This window comes from Gopherus evgoodei, chromosome 1 (assembly GCF_007399415.2).
Source record: "Gopherus evgoodei ecotype Sinaloan lineage chromosome 1, rGopEvg1_v1.p, whole genome shotgun sequence".
NCBI classification, from domain to species: domain Eukaryota; kingdom Metazoa; phylum Chordata; order Testudines; family Testudinidae; genus Gopherus; species Gopherus evgoodei.
Genome location: NC_044322.1, coordinates 24,720,051 through 24,736,975, shown reverse-complemented (window position 1 = coordinate 24,736,975; position 16,925 = coordinate 24,720,051).

Genomic DNA, 16,925 nt, shown 5'->3' with positions numbered 1-16,925 from the left:
CTGCCAATTGGAATTCTGGATTAGGCTCCAAATGCCTGATGGGACAAAAACATTTTCGCAGGTTGTTTTGGGTACATGTCATCAGCATCCCATGATGCACTTGCCTCCTCCCTCCATTCATCACTGAAAGCACTGGCAGACAATCATTTTCATGCCTAAACCCAGGTTACCCATGCAGACGCTATATCATGGCAAGCATGGACCCCACTCAGCTATACACTGTTGTTGTGAGCATCGCAAACACCTTGTGCATCATCCTGCAGTATTTGCAGAGCCTATCCAGGAGCCGCCGTGGAGAAGAATGTGATGGCACACAAATAGCCGTGCTGGAAGCCTGGAATGGAGCAATTTGCACATGCTGGCAGCAGCAGCCAGGCTTGTTAACACAGTTGAACGCCACTTCTGGGCCCAGGAAACAAGCACAGACTGTTGGGACCGCATAGTTATGCAGGTATGGGATGAGGAGCAGTGGCTGCATAACTTTTGAATGCTTAAGGCCACTTTCATGGAACTTTGTGAATTGCTTTCTCCAGCCCTAAAGCACAGAAATACCAAAATGAGACCTGCTCTGACACTTGAGAAGCAAGTGGTGATGGCACTGTGGAAGCTTGCAAAGCCAGATTGCTACCAGTCAGTCGGGAAACAGTTTGGAGTGGGTAAATCAACCATGGGGGCTGCTGTGATCCAAGTAGCCTTGGTAATCAATTTACTTCTGCTAAGTAAGGTAGTGACTCTGGAAAACGTGCAGGATATAGTGGATGACTTTGCCACAATGGGATTCCCTAACTGTAGTGGGGCAATAGACAGACTGCACATCCCTATCTTGGCACCAGGCCACCTTGCCAAAGAGTACACAAACCACAAGGGGTACTTCTCAATGGTGTTGCAAGCACTAGTGGATCACAAGGGCCGTTTCACTGACAACAACAGAGGATGGTCAGGAAAGGTACATGACATGCGCATCTTTAGGAACTCCGGTCTCTTCAGAAAGCTGCAAGAAGGCACTTTCTTCCCAGACCAGAAAACAGTTTCTTACAACTGTTGGTGACATTGAAATGCCAACAGTTATCCTTGGAGACCCAGCCTACCCCTTGCTCCCATGGCTCATGAAGCCGTACTCAGACAGCCTGAACAGCAGTAAAGAGCAGTTCATACATTGGCTAAGCAAGTGCAGAATGGTGGTAGAATGTGTCTTTGGACGTTTAAAGGTGCACTGGCGCAGTTTATTCACTAGGTTAGACCTCAGTGAAACCAATATTCCCATTGTTGTTGCTGCTTGCTGTGTGTGCTCCATAATATCTGTGAAAGTATGCAGGGGAGAGTTTCTGGCAGGTTGGGGCCTTGGGGAGATCACCTGGCTGCCAGTTAGGAGCAGCCAGACACCAGGGAAATAAGAAGAGCACATCGAGGTGCACGGCATCTCCGAGAGGCTGTGAACGTCAGTTTAGTGAATTATATAACACCGATGTGGTAGTTCTGTGTGTTGTTCCTTACCAAGCTGCCCCCTTTTTTGCACATACTGCCCTGTAAACTAAACCCCCACCAATCACAGTGTGCACAATGAATAAAGAGCCTCTTGTCCTCAATCCATGCATTTTTATTATGCTAACAAACACTGAACAGAGACAGCAATGAATAGCAAAGATAACCCGCGTCTAAGGACCTGATAACGCAAGTGGGGAGGGGCAAGCACACATAGCTTATGACAATTGCATTGTCTAGCAGTCAAAGCTGTGGGAATGGGAGCCTTCTGCTCCATGAACCATCCCCTGAAGTTGAGTTCAAGGGATAACAGCTTCCCCTGCCCTGCATTCTAGGCTGTCTGGGGGAGGAGGATATGGAACTTGGTGAGGAGGGCAGCTGGTTCCAGGGCGGGACTTGCCATGAGGTGAACTAAGGCGGCCGCTTCAGGTGCCAGACTGTGATTGGGGCGCCACAAGGACCCAGAGTGTAGAAAATCATGTCTGCTGCTGGTGCATATGTATTCTCTCTACTCTAGATGCACAGAGATGGTGGAGTGCTGTGCTGGAGGAAGGAGGGCACAAGAGACATAACAGGCAGGCAGGAGAAAAGGTGAGAAGGAATAACAGAAAGCAGCAGGACCTGCAGGGAGAGAGAGGAGGAGCCGCCTCTTATGTACGTCTCTAGCATCCCCAAGAGCCTAGACTGATTAACGCCAGCTTCTCAGGGAGCTTCCTATTTCCTGCTATTTCCCTGAATCCACTTGAGGAGACCAGGCAGTCAGCTGAAGTAGTAGGAGCCAGTTAGGCCCTTAAGATGCTGAAATCTTCCCTCACTCAGGCTCTGTGACCAGCCTGCTTATTTGTCCCCTTCACTTGAGTGTTGAGAGTCACTATAGCTGGCACAGAACAGCAGTCATGAGTGAAAGAAGAAAACGCCTCTCTGGGGCAGCATTCAGAAAAAGAAAGAAAGCAAAGAAAGCTTTTCTATCTAAGCAGGAAGGAGCTCTCCTGAGATGCATAGACACAAATGTTCACGGTGAGCCTTCCGGCCCCAGTGAGGATGTAAGTGATGAGGAGATGCCTGATCTTCCAGTTAGTCAGAGTGCAGGTGACCTGGCAGCTACTGCAGCATCCATATCTCCATCTCAAATGGATGTAATCATGCACATTCCTGAAGAAAAGTGTAGATCAAAGAAGAATGTGGTGGAGGCACAAGAAACAGCTGCTGCTGAGTTCAGTTCCTTAAATCTAGATGATCCAGGACTGTGGACCCACTTGAGCAGTAGCCTGAGGGACTTCCTTATACTGCATGGGCCACAGCAAGTGAAAAACTTCATGTTCCCCAAAGACAATGAAAATAGAAGTTTCCATCCAACACATTATTGGCATGAAATCCCCAATGGTGACAAAGTGGAGAGGCCATGGTTTATGCACTCAAAAACACAGAATGCTACGTACTGGTTTTCTTGCAAACTCTTCCAGTCTAATGTTCCAGCCACATTGGGTTCTACAGGAACAAAGGAATGGAAAAATCTAGAAATCTAGCATGCCATGAGAAGGCAGCAAATCACCAGAGAACATTCAATAGGTGGAAAGAGCTTGATATGAGACTAAGTTTAAAGGCCACCATATATGATCAGCATCAAGAGAAGATTGCACCAGAGTCCCTTTACTGGCAAAATGTTCTGAAAAGGCTCATTGTCACTGTGAGAATGCTTTCTACTCAAAACCTAGTACTGTGTGGCACTTCAGATCAGCTGTACGTGCCAAACAGTGCAAACTTCCTTAAAATTGTGGAGCTGCTGGCTGAGTTTGATGCTGTACTCCAGGAACATCTAAGGAGAGTCACCACCCCAGAATTGTACACACCTCACTACCTTGGAAAAACAATTCAAAATGAGATCAGACAGTTATTGGCAACAAAAGTCAAACAGAAGATTGTGGCAGATTTGAAGTCAGCAAGATAGTACACTGTTATTCTGGACTGCACACCTGACATCAGCCATACGGATCAAATGACTTGAATGGTGTGTTTTGTAACAACAGAACCTAGTGAAAATGTCCCTGCAATGGTGACTGTCAGAAAGCTTTTCCTACAATGTATGGACATTGATGATACTACAGGAGCTAGTATGACAAATGTGCTTCTTAAAAAGTTGGAAGATATGGGAATTGCGCTAGCTGACATGAGAGGTCAGGACTACAATAATGGGGCCAACATGAGAGCAAAGAACAGAGGATGCGGACACGGATCCGAGAGTTAAGAGGGCAACAAAAATAATTAGGGGGCTGGAGCACATGACTTATGAGGAGAGGTTGAGTGAACTGGGATTATTTGGTCTGCAGAAGAGAAGAATGAGGAGGGATTTGATAGCTGCTTTCAACTACCTGAAAGGGAGTTCCAAAGAGAATGGATCTAGACTGTTCTCAGTGGTACCTGATGACAGAACAAGGAGTAATGGTCTCAAGTTGCAGTGAGGGAGGTTTAGGTTGGATATTAGGAAAAACTTTTTTCACTAGGAGGGTGGTGAAGCACTGGAATGGGTTACCTAGGGAGGTGGTGGAATCTCCTTCCTTAGAAAGCAACAATGAGTCCTGTGGCAGCTTAAAGACTAACAGATGTATTGGAGCATAAGCTTTCATGGGTGAATACCCACTTCGTCAGACACAGTGGGTATTCACCCACAAAAGCTTATGGACTCGTTGCTTTTTACAGATCCAGACTAACACAGCTACCCCTCTGATACTCCTTCTGTAGAGGTTTTTAAGGTCAAGCTTGACAAAGCCTTGGCTGGGATGATTTAGTTGGGGATTGGTCCTGCTTTGAACAAGGGGTTGAACCTCCTGAGGTCCCTTCCAACCCTGATATTTTAGGATTCGAAAGGCAGAATTGGGCCCTAGCTACATCCTCTCTGGTGTTTACAACTTTCGTTTAGCAAAAATTAATATTTCAGTGTCAGAATTTTGGAGAAAAGACAGAGAAAACAGAATCAGATTGAATCATAGAATCATTGGTGCAAGATGGTTTTGTAATTTATGAACCAATATATAATAAGGAATTCTTAAAACACTTTCCTTCATTCATCGATGTCATCGTTTGAATGCAATCGTTCTATTTCCAAACTACAAAAATACTGCTGTAGTCATGGGCGCGTTTTGTCCATGCTGTTCTGCTGCTGCCTTAGTTCTCTTCTTTATATACATATAAGATGAACATAAGAAAGGATTGTACCATTTTTAAAAAAAGACTTTTGGAAAATGCATACATGATCTACAGATCTATACATGGATGTGTCAGACATTCCTTTTTGTGTGTATTAAAAAAAATCTCCAACATATTATCTGAGCATGTGGGCTGGCAGTATACAACACCAATGAACAAACCCCACTGTGGACAAAAAGCCAGCTCAAAGCTTCCCTTCGGAAACGGTCAAGGAACACGGCAGTCTCCAAAAGAAACCAGAGTGGCTTTGTCGCTACTTTCTCAATAACCTTTTCTAAACAGGATGGTTAGAATCAGAACATTCTGATAGTGAGATTGTCAGCTCCATCTTGAGAGAAGACCTAATCAAAGGCCACTTGAGCAAAGATAGCACCTTGGCCTACAAAAGAAAGAGTTGACAATCTCCAAAACTCGGATCCCCATACCGCTCAACAGATTTAACCAGCCCAGATAGCTGAGGGTCCAATTTGCAGGTCAGAAACTGTAGTTCTCCCAGCACCTCTACAGATTTAGCCTTTAACTAGCCAGACTGGTGGAAACTAAATCAGAAAAGACATTGGGTGAGCGTCCATGCTGTACCTCTAAGGTGGCTTTAAGACACCTTTGTGCCCTCTCAATCCTACGCTGCTCTGCAGAACTTAGACTAGCCCTGAGTCCTTGTCTAAGGGTATGTCTACACTACAAAATTAGATTGAATTTATAAAAGTTGGTTCTTTAAAAATCATTTTTATACAGTCGATTGAGTGTGTCCCCGCACAAAATGCTCTAAGTGCATTAAGTTGGCGGACTATGTCCACAGTACCGAGGCTAGCATCAACTTCCAGAGCGTTGCACTGTGGGTAGCTGTGAGTAGTTATCCCACAGTTCCCGCAGTCTCCGCTGCACATTTGGATTCTGGGTTGAGATCCCAATGCCTGACAGGGAAAAAACAGTGTTGCGGATGGTTCTGGGTAAATGTCGTCAGGACCCCCCCCCCGTGAAAGCAATGGCAGACAATTGTTTCACACCTTTTTTCCTGGGTTACCTCTGCAGATGCCATACCACGGCAAGCATGGAGCCCGCACAGCTGACAGTCATCGTAACTGTCCTGGGTCCTGGCAGACGTGGGATTGCATTATTACACAGCAGCAGCTCCTTGCCTTTTGGCAGCAGACAGTGCGTTATGATCAGTAGCTGTCATTGTCGTATTCCTTGGTGCTCTTTTAATCAACCTTGGTGAAGTCAGTCATGGGTGCCTGGGCAGTCTCCTGCCGAGCACCCAGGAGATGACAATGGCTAGCAGTCATAACGCAGCATCTTCTGCCGCTCACCAGGCAGCGCGGTAAGGGGGCAGGGAGGGGGTTTTGGAAGAGGGCAGGGGAGTTGGGGGGGAGGATAGGGGTGGGGTGGTCAAACTGCACTGTCTGCTGCCACCCTAAAGATGTAAAGGATAGATGGAGTGGATCAAAACAAGAAATAGAACTGATTTGTTTTGTATTCATTTGCTTCCTCCTGCCCTGCATGAAATCAACAGCCTGCTAAACCCAAGGTTTTGAGTTCAGTCCTTGAGGGGGCCATTTTGTGTGTGACAGTTGTTTGTGTTTCTCCTTGATGCAAAGCCACCCCCTTTGTGGACTGTAATTCCCTGTAAGCCATGTCGTCAGTCGCCCCTCTCTCCGTCCGAGCAGACAATCATTTCACGCCTTTTTTCAGCCCAGACGCCATAGCACTGGGATCATGGAACCTGCTGAGATCACCGTGGCAGTTATGAGCACAGTAAACACCACACGCAGCATCTTGGAGTATATGCAGAACCAGAACATGCCAAAGCAAAACCAGGTGAGGAAGCGACGGCAGCATGTTGACGAGACTGATGAGGACATAGACAGTGGTAAGCTGGAGCCGGTTCACACCGGTGCACATGAACTGGTTGTTAAATTTAGAAGCCCTTTAGAACCGGCTGTTCGGGGACAACCGGTTCTATAAGGGCTTTATTTAACAAAGGCTCAGGCAGCTGTCCACTCTGCCCCCAGCCCCAGCTCACATCCCCCTCCTCCCCTGAACACTCCTCACCCCCTTCTCCTCCCCCTCCCCTGCTTCCCACGAATCAGATGTTCGCGGGAAGCCTGAAACAAGCAGCAGGCACGCAGATAAGCTACGGTGCGGGGGAAGAGGAGGTGCGGCCAGCCCAGCCCTGCCGAGTGGCTCCCTCCAGCTCGGTTCCTGGTTCCGGCCAAGTGCTCCTAGCCCCATCCAGTCCCAGCCCCAGCCGAGCGCCCCCAGCTCCGGCCCCACAGCTCTGGTTTGGCTGCCGCAGCGCCAGTCCCGGCCTGGCAGCTCTGGCCTGGCTCAGCCCCCACGGCGCTGGTGCTGGTCCCGGCCCCGCAGCTCCGGCCCGGCCCAGCTCAGCCCCCACAGCGCCGGCGCTGGTCCCGGCCCCGTGGCTCCAGCCTGGCTCGGCCCCCGTGGTGCCGGCACCAGTGCTGGTGCTGGTCCCGGCCCCATGGCTCTGGCCCGGCTTGGGCCCCGCGGCACCAGTGCTGGTGCTGGTCACAGCCCCGCGGCTCCAGGCAGCGCGGTAAGGGGGCAGGGAGCAGGGAGGGGGTTTTGGAAGAGGGCAGGGGAGTTGGGGGGGAGGATAGGGGTGGGGCGGTCAGAGGGCAGGGAACGGGGATTGAATTGGGGCAAGGGTCCCCGGAGGCAGTCAGGAAGGTGCAGGGGTTGGATGGGGTGGCAGGGGGCAGTCAGGGGCAGGGGTTCCAGGGGTAGTAGGGGATAGAGAGAAGGAGTGGTTGGATGGGGTAGGGGTTCTGGGGTGCTATCAGGAATGAGAGGAGGGGTTGGATGGGGTGGCAGGGGGCAATCAGGGGACAGGGAAGGGAGGTGGATGGGGCAGGAGTCCCGGGGGGGTGGCCATGACCCCCTCATGGGGTGAGGAGGAGGGAACATGTTGTTAACATTTTGGCTGCTCATCACTGCCCATGGCCATGTGTATCCTTGTTTTCACTCATCTCATGTATGTTCTCAAGTCTGCAGGCCCTTTGTGCATGTGCTCCTCAGTTTCTTCTGCCTAGAAGTACAAAAGGGTGTCAGATAAGAGAATTTGGCTACACTTCACAGTACTTTCCTGCTACATAGAAAGAAAGAAAGAAAAAGAAAGAAAGAAAGTCATAGACTCGTAGGAGTGGAAGGGGCCTCAAGAGGTCATCTAGTCCAGTCCTCTGCACTCATGGAAGGACTAAGTATTATCTAGACCATCCCTGACAGGTGTTTGTCTAAGTTGTTCTTAATAAACTGCAGTGATGGAGATTCCACAACCTCCCTAGGCAACTTATTCCAGTCCTTAACCACCCTGACAGGAAATTTTTCCTAATGTCCAACCTAAACCACCCTTGCTGCAATTTAAGCTCATCGCTTCTTGTCCTATCCTCAGAGGTTAAGAACAATTTTTCTCCCTCCTACTTATAACCACCTTTTGTGTACTTGAAAACTGTTATGTCCCCTCTCAATCTTCTCTTCTCCAGACTAAATAAACCCAATTTATTTTTTCAATCTTCCCAGAGGTCATGTTTTCTAGACCTTTAATCATTTTTGTTGCTCTTCTCTGGGCTCTCTCCAATTTGTCCACATCTTTCCTGAAATGTGGTGCCCAAAATTGGACACAATTCTCCAGATGAGGCCTAATCAGCACAGAGTAGAGGAGAACACCTATTTTTTGTGTCTTGCTTGCAACACTCCTGCTAATACATCCCACAATGATGTTTAGGGTTTTTTTTTCCACAGTGTTACAATGTAGACTCATATTCAGCTTGTGATCCAATATGACCCCCAGATCCCTTTCTGCAGTACTCCTTCCTAGGCAATTATTTCCCATATTATATGTGTGCAACTGATCATTCCTTCCTTAGTGGAGTACTTTGCACTTGTCCTTACTGACTTTTGAAAGAAAGCTTAATTTCTTTCAGTATTCTAAGTTTGGCAAAACACCATCAAACAAGTCAGTCCTCTAGAGTGTTTGCACCTGCTCTTATGTCTGTACCTCCTCATCCAGTTAATAACGAAATCTGCACACCTTATTGATTCTAAAACAAGTTGGGCAGATTTTCAAGAACTGGTACAGTGAATCTGAAATTGTTCTGGCAAACGAAGGATCAAAATGCATCCATTCCTACTTTATTCCTACATCCATCCTCCCCCAGGGGAGAGGATGAGAAAACAAACAACACATGACGGATGAGTAGTTGCTTAATGCACAACTACTGAAAGGTGCTCAGATACTATGTTGATGTGGTTTTAAGAGCCTATATAGAATAGAATATTTGTTTTGTGTGTCCTATCTCTGTCTCTCCAGTTTTAAGACCACTTTCTGCAATTAACATCACCGCACTTTTTGCTTCATGCGAATGTCATTTCCGTCAGAGACACATGAACGTAAGTGAAACAGAATCTTTGGGACAGGGACTGTCTTCTTATTATATATGTGTACAGTGATTAGCACAGTGAGGCTCTGATCCCCAACTGGTGCATGTAAGTGCTACTGCAACTGAAATAATTAACATGCATAAATTCTGTCATCTATATACACATGTTGACAATTTATTTATTTGAAAAATCAGCGTTTAGTTCTAGACTGTAAGACTCACTCCAAGGCCCCAGTTCCATGACTCAGAAGCATACTGAATAATAACAATCACATGGACTTCAGAGGAACTGTTCAATGTAAGGGTTGCAGAATGAGGGCCCAGCTTTTTCGAGATTCACTAATTCCTAATAATTGAGAATGGTACCTAGAATTTTCTTACTCAAGCTTCTCACAAGCGCTCTGACTACTCTAAAAGTGGTCCTGCCACAAAGGACCTGACAACACATTTCTAACAGTGGTGGTTTAATTTTAATGGGCATGTAACTGTGACCCATGTGCAGAATTTCAATGGGATGCAATGGCTATGGACCAGAGCCTACTGGCTTGGCTCATGTGAGAAATCCTTATACAAGCACTGTGATGGGTTGGATCACAGAAACCCCCTTGGGAACTGCCAACTGATGTGCCAAGACTACTTCTGCCCCTGCTTTTCCTGCCAGCCTGGGACTCCAGCACCCTGTCTAGTTGAGCCAGACATGCAGTCTGCTCCAACACAGACCCAGGGTCTGAACCACGTGCCCCAAAGCTGCAGACTTAACTGAAAGCCACTTAAGAAGTGTTCCTGTCTTTAACACTCAGATGCTCAACTCCCAATGGGGTCCAAACCCCAAATAAATCCATTTTACCCGGTATAAAGCTTATACAGGGTAAACGCATAAATTGTTCACCCTCTAGATAGAGAGTTATGCCCCAGGGCTTTGGAGCGGAGCCTGGAGCTGGAGCGCGGAGCAGCTCTGGAGCAGTGGAGCTGCAGGTTTTTGCCTGGAGCTGGAGCAGAGCCGGAGCACAGCTCCAAAGCCCTGATATGCACAGCTGTTTGCCCCCCCACCCCCAGGTATTAATGCATACTCTGGATTAATTAATAAGTAAAAAGTGATTTTTATTAAATACAGAAAGTAGGATTTAAGTGGTTCCAAGTAATAGCAGACAGAACAAAGTCAATTACCAAGCAAAATAAAGTAGAACATGTAAGTCTATGTCTAAGAAAACTGAATACAGATAAAACCTCACCAGTTCCAGTAAGCTTCCATTTACAGACTAATCTCCTTCTAGTCTGGGTCCAGCAATCACTCACACCCCCTGGAGTTACTGTCCTTTGTTCCAGTTTCTTTCAGATATCCTTGGAGTGGAGATGCTCTCTCTTTAGCCAGCTGAAGACAAAATGGAGGGATCTCCCACGGGCTTAAATAGACTTTCTCTTGTGGGTGGAGACCCCCTCCTCTCTCCTATGCAAAGTCCAGCTCCAAGATGGAGTTCTGGAGTCACCTGGGCAAGTCACATGTCCATGTATAACTCAGAGTTTTTACAGGCAGAAGCCGTTGCCCACATGGTATCTTGAATGTCTCCAGTAAGACTACTTATGGGGATTGGGTCATTCCAAGATGCATTGTTCCTTAAGTGCTTCTTGATTGGGCACATAACTTCGCAAATTCCTTTCTCCCAGAACTGAACAAATGTTCTACTAAGGTTATTTAGAAATCAAACCAGTACACGGGCAATATTCATAACTTTGAATAAAAAAAAAGATACATGCATATAAATAGGATTAATAGATTCAGTAGATCATAACCTTTACATATGTTACATGGCATATGTAGTGCAGAACATATTCCAGTTATGTCATATATATTCATAAGCATATTTCCATAAAGCATTATGTGGGGATGGGGTGCGCCATCACACAGGGAAAGCAGATATGGTCACGCTCAAGGGCTAGAGTCAGCAGGGGACCTAGTCCAGCTGGGGGCCAGTACTCAAGGGTGTGTCTTTCCACTCCCCTCCTGACTCTGACTGTTCAGTGCTGTGGCCTGAGGGCAGATGCTACCCCTCATCCCCAAAGGCAGTGGACCCCACTGATGCCCAGCACCCCTTCCCTTGCAGAGCCAGGAGCAAAAGCTCTGACCTCACTCCCCCAAACAGAGCCAAAGCTTCAGGTCCCCCCTTTACAATAAGCAAGCTCCAGCTGGCCTCTGTCTCCCAGGGGCTCTTGTAGGGGGAGGCAGCTGAGGTTCCTTGGTCTTGCCCATCACACACATTCCTTTCGGCCCTGGGACTGCCACAGCGCCAGCTCAGCCCACAGAGCCCAGGTCTCCTGCAGCCGGCAAAGAGAGATGGGGAGGGGAGGGGCAGATAAAGAAGACAGAGCCTGTTACCCTAGTTAGAGAAGAGGTTCAGCCCCAGAGAACTGGGGTAGAGGGGTGAGGGGGGTGACAGAGAGACCAGTTTGGTCCAAGATGGAGGACACTGATGACAGATGGCCCACGGGGAGGTGGAGGAGGTGGGATAGGCTGTGGCATATGAACAGTTAAGCGTGTTTCGGAAGGGGTGGGGCAGTGCAGTGTGGGGGGAGCAATGGGAAGTGTGGAGCGGAGAAACTCCAAGTTTGGGACAGGGGAACACTGGGTTTGTCAGAGGAGTGCCCAGTCAGCAAAATGAGTGAGCCCAGCTGCCAGCAACAGGCCAAGGATGCTCCTGCTGGCAGCTTCATGCTCCATCCTGGCGAGGGATGGCTGGCTAGGGAGTGCACCGTGCACAGCCTGCAATGGAGGGAGGAGTGGCTCCTAGCATGGACAGTGGAGATGGGAGGGTGGAAGAGGACAGGTCAGTGCCCTGGGGAGAGGGGTCCCCCAACCCCCCACTGCAAAACAGCACACCCACACCCTGCCACTGGCAACTGAGATGGAGGGGGACAGCTCAGTGCACGGGGGGCGGGGAGTGTCTCCGTTACTCCCCCCTGCAAAATAGCAACTTCCCTCTCTCGCTGCCTGCAAGCCAGATACTGAGGAAGGGAGGAGGAAACCTTCCAACTGCACCTTTGCTGCTCCCCTGACCCCAGCTTCCCCCCCTGCCACAAAATCCCTCTCTTCCAAACCTCCCCCCACAAAAAAACCTCCTCCCTACACATTCTCTTCACCAAGGCAGGACTGTGTGCTCTGGAGCTGTGCTAAGGGCCAGGATTGGGAGGGAAGTGGAAAGATGCAGTTTGAGGGGCAACCCCCCTACCTGCCTCCCCCACCCCCCAATCTCCACCCCTGGTGCTAAACAAATGAAATATCATACACTGAGGCCTAAAAGCCATTGCATTCTGCCTCTAGTGGACATGCATGAGATGCAAGGCGAAAGCACCATCAGGGTGCCGTTAGGACCAAAAGAACGACATCGTGACTGATCATCTCTGGATGTTAGCGTAACTAATCTGCCTCAGTGTGACCTCTTGTCCAGCAATTTTGAGGACAACCTAAGTGCAGCCTTAGGCACCCATGCTGGTTTCGCTGGTTTTGACTGGCACCTATGCTGGCAACAAAAGCATCATTCATGAGCAAGAACTATTGCACATTCCCCATGACCATCTTGTAACAGGTGTTCCTGAAACCACCAGCAGCTATAATCCCACATTCAATACGTGGCAGCTTGTTTCTTCATCAGCCTCCCTGCGAGTTGTCAGGGCTCTCACTGCTCCTACCCTGACCCTATATGCTGCAATCAGTGATATAGCTTGACAAAAACAACACCTACCACCTCCAGTGTGATTCATGGACAATGCATCCCTGTGTAGTCTAGCCGGTGACAATTCATCCTTTTTTTCCTCAGCTGCCCACTGCCCTTAAAATGTGCAGACAAGAAAATGTAATAAATCTGAGAGCCATTTTAATGAATCTAAGGGAGACACCAGGGTATCTCTGGTTGTGTGGTTTTAGAACAATTATTGGACTGAGTCATGCTGCAGATTTGTCGGAGCCTGATGCAGATACTACAGACGCAAGCACACTGTGTGAAACTGGCAGGGCCATGAACTATTTAAAGAGTTGGCTAGAAAGAGTCAGGCAGTGACACAGGAATTTATGAGTAAGGAGAGGAAATATGGAGGCTTCTAAGAGCTCCAACAGACAGAACTGGTTTTAGGATTTTGCAGGACCCCACCAGTGAAGTTTTTCTTTGGCCATTTCCAACAGCGATCAGGATCCAGTGATGATTTATTTGTATTTGTATGAGTTCCAAGCACGGACCAGGGCCATGTTGCCCTAAGAGAGAGTCCCTGCTCTGAAGATCTTACCGTCTAAATAGACAGGACAAACATAATCTGAATTTTACAGATGGAAAATTGAGCCCCAGTGTTTGATTTTCCTCCCACTTATACCAGTTTTACATCAGCAAGAGGAGACCCAGACCCTGTATGACTTGCTCAAGCTCACATAGCAAGTAGGAACTGAACTAAGAACCATTAAAGCCCAGGCTAATTCCCAAACCACAAGCCCACCCTTTCTTTTGATCTTTCAGCTAATGGCTGCCACAGGTGCTAAGCACCTCTGAAAGTGAGTCAAATGTTTTTTAAGCTCATAAAAGATGTTACAGAGTGGGAGACTATGAAGCACAATTAACAATGGGATTTTTTAGGACATCTGACAATCCTCCATTTCGGATAGTAGCCTTAATGAATGTTCTTAAACAACTTTCTCTCTATCTCTGACTCTCGGGATTTCATTTAACTTACCTGTGTCAACTGGAAATATTTAAAGATGAACACATGAGACTGTGTTATTTATTTGGTGTGGTTTTAATTTTCTAATAATATTTGCTATGTTTTGAGTCATTACATCACAGTTAGGCTGTCCTCTCTAAAGGAACAGCTTCTAATGTGATTTGTAAGACAATAGTAAGGGATCTGGCAAGAAAAACTAGGTTGAGACTGAGCTCTGCTCATTTTACACCAGTTATAAAACTGTTCTGTGAATTGCCTTTAATTGGTTTTGGTTACGGTTGGAGCCTTTCGTTAATTCTCTGGCGTTTGTAAGAGCCCTGAGGTAACTCACTTCACAGAGAGAAATTCTTGCTGACTTTAAAAAAGAGGTATTGCTGGGCAAAAGACTCACTGTGCAGATTGTTAGTTGTTTTCAACAGCAAGACAGATCCAGGAGGTGATTAGCTTTGTTCTCATTTTCTAAGCATCAATGGGGATTTCTATAGGGTTTCACAGTCCCTGGGGATAAGGCCAAGAACAAAACAGGGAAGTGAAAAGCAAACAGAGCACTTCATCAATAAACTACTTAGCAATGCCACATCAATGGCAAATTAGGAAGAAAGGAAGGCGCTTTAATACTTTCACATAGCAAAGGAGGATGTATTTTTTGTAATTCCTACTTGACTTTTGTAACGATTGCACCATTATCAAACTATGGTCAACAGAGGCGGTAAAGGTAATATCTAAACACAGATAATTAAAGACTCTGAATAAAAGTCTTGAAGATAGAAACAAATGTATGTTGTCTTGGGAATTCAGTTTTGAGAAGGGCTGGCAAATGGACCGTATCATCAGGAATGGGTAAGATTTAATTTAATCTCTTACAAAGATGCAAGTTTTCCGCTGTTAGTGCACCCCCTGATGGCTGATTCATGAAGAAGTATCAGCATTTACTTAGAAGGATATTTGCCTGTCTACCCAGCGTTCCACAATAGCAGTTTATAGTGGGAAATGGTGAGTGGGAAAAGGAACAAAATGGGGAAAACAGGCATCACTGGAATGGGAGAAGGCAAAATCCACTTCCTGCTGGATGAGTTATTATCTGGAGATATTACTTCTACAGGTATCAGAGAAAACAAGAAATCTTGTGACTTAGCTCACAACTTATTAAAGCAGGTGATTAGTCACACACATATTAGAGGGATACTGTACAGAAGCCCTGATAGAACAGATTATTAGAGTGGTGACTGATCCTATTCTAAGCAAGGTTGGTGTATATTTAAGTTTGCAAAAATCCTTCCCTATTCATAAGTCCCTGCTATTGCTTGCTCATAAACACTGATATGTTTAGTCTGACATTTTCCATGGTTCCTGCCTGACAAAGTTGTAATTTTTGCTAGAAACCTTGTTTGAGTTATGGGAAATATTTTCCCATTTAATTTTTTTTTCTAAACACACTTTTTTAAATGACAAAGTCACAGCAAAAATGGTTGAAATTAAAACAAGCTTGACACAGATTCCTCACTTAGAAGTGGTGCATTTACTTGGTTTGAAAAGAAAATTGGTTTTTTTTAAGGAAGTTACAAGCATGTGAAAACTGTCATTTTCAGCCTGCACAGAAGACAATCTATCAAGACACTAATAAGCAGATTTAACCAGTTTCTGCCATAAGGTGTAAACATCATAAGACATGAAGTACACCTGTGTAACACACTGGCCTGGTTAGGGTTGCTAACTTTGTAATATCTAAAAGCCGGACACTTCAGCAGGAGTGCTGGAACTCTTTCCCTGCCTCTTCCTCTTGAAAACCCTCTCCTGCCCCTTCCTTCTAGGCCCTGCCCCCCAGGCCTCACTCCTGCTCCACGGGCACTGCGTTGGATACCACTGGTGTAGTGTAACTGTTTTATGGAAATCATGTTTTATAGAAATATGCTTATGAGCGTGAATATAATGTAACTGGACTATGCTTCATACAAAAGGTGACTTGTAAGGTGCATTACAAAGCTTATGATCTACTAAGTGTGTTCATCCTATTTGTTCGCATGTATTATTTCTATGTCTGAAGTTAGGAAAATAAGATATAAACTTGTATTACTGATGTAAACCCATTAAGTGAAAGCCATTAAAGGTGCTTCAGAATCAATGACCTGTAAATGGCTCTTTACTTGCGAACCTTTCTGGGCATAGGCACCAACTTTTTCCGGAGTCGGTGGGTGCTTGCGCCCTCCTGTCCCCATTCCAACCCCTTCCCCAAAGTCCCAGCCCCAACTCCACCCCCTCCATGCCCCTATTGGACCCCTGCCCAAATTCCCACCCCGGCCCTGCCTCTTCCCTGAGCGCGCTGCATTCCCACTCCCTCCCAGTGCCTGCCGCTGCAAAACAGCTGTTTTGTGGCACAAGCCCTGGGAGCTGCGGAAAAAAGAGGACAGGTGGCACGCTCAGGGGAAGAGGCGGAGTGGCAGAGTGGAGGTGAGCAGGGAGAGCACCCGTGGAGTCGGCGCCTATGTTCCTGGGTACGTGTGGGCCAGCCCTGGAAGAACGGAGGCTGGGATCTCACAGGACATGTGAACATGTCACCTGATACTGGAATCCATCTTAAACCTGGTACTTTTCCATTTAGAAGGGAGGAGTGGGGACCCGGAGAGACAAAGGATTCCAGCCTTGTGCCAAAGACGGCTGCAGTCATGAGAAATCCTCTGTTTTCCACCTAAGATGTCTGCTGGAACTAACAAGAACTGTGCCGGGGAAAGGATTGGACCCAGACTAGGAAGGAGTCTAGTCTGTGAAAGAAGTTTATTGGAATGTCTCTGAGGGTGAGATTTTATCTGTAAACAGTTTCTTAATGTATTAGGCTTAGACTTGCATGTTTTTGCTTTATTTTGCTTGGTGACTTACTTTGTTGTGTCTGTTATTACTTGAAACCACTTAAATCCTACTTTTTATACTTAATAAAATCACTTTTGTTTATTAATTAACCCAGAGTAAGTGATTAATACCTGGGGGATCAAACAGCTGTGCATATCTCTCTATCAATGTGAAAGAGGGAGGATAATTTATGAGTTTACCTTGTATAAGCTTTATACAGAGTAAGACGGATTTATCTGGGGTTTGGATACCATTGGGAACTGGGTGTCTGGATGTTGGAGATTGGTGACCTGC